Source organism: Galeopterus variegatus, unplaced genomic scaffold, assembly GCF_000696425.1.
Source record: "Galeopterus variegatus unplaced genomic scaffold, G_variegatus-3.0.2 Scaffold9477, whole genome shotgun sequence".
Classification (NCBI taxonomy): domain Eukaryota; kingdom Metazoa; phylum Chordata; class Mammalia; order Dermoptera; family Cynocephalidae; genus Galeopterus; species Galeopterus variegatus.
The window spans coordinates 18,917-19,608 of NW_007735588.1; positions in this window are offsets into that span (position 1 = coordinate 18,917).

Genomic DNA, 692 nt, shown 5'->3' on the forward strand with positions numbered 1-692 from the left:
TATAATAAATAACTACAAACTTCCGTGTGGATTCAACAAATGCTAGTGTTTTGCAATGCCTACTTTTTGAAATTACATGCTATCTTGCTTATGAGGCATTTCACTTAGAATTGTGGTTTTAACACTGAAACGGAACTTTGTCGAGTAAGAAATTGACCCTTTCACTAGATTGTAAGAGTTAAGAATTCAAAAAAGATATATAGCCCAGTATAAACATGAGCAAAAAAATACATATAAGTAATTTTTTTAAAATAATGAAAATGGCTAAAAAATGCTATGAAAAAAATGGCACACCATTAATGTTATGAAAAAAAGGAAAGGAAATCATTTTTTGATTTACTTGTTTTGGCAATGAAACTGGGGTGGTGAAGGAGAAAAGGGTACCTATGTTAGTTTTGTGGATGAGGCCATTCTCATACACTGCTATACTACAATATACTTTTCCAGAGACAAATGAGTAATGTTTAGCTTTTGGCCTAGCAACTTCCCTTTTAGAAACTTAGCCTAAGGAAACAAATGGGAATGTGTCCAAATATTTAGCAACAACCTAGTAACTGCACAGGGTTACACAACTTAAATTGTGGTACAACCATATGATGGAACATTAACAGGTCATCAAAAGGTCATCGTAAGTGACTATTTATTCACATGAAAAGATATTCACAACACACTGTCAGCGATCAAAAAAAAAA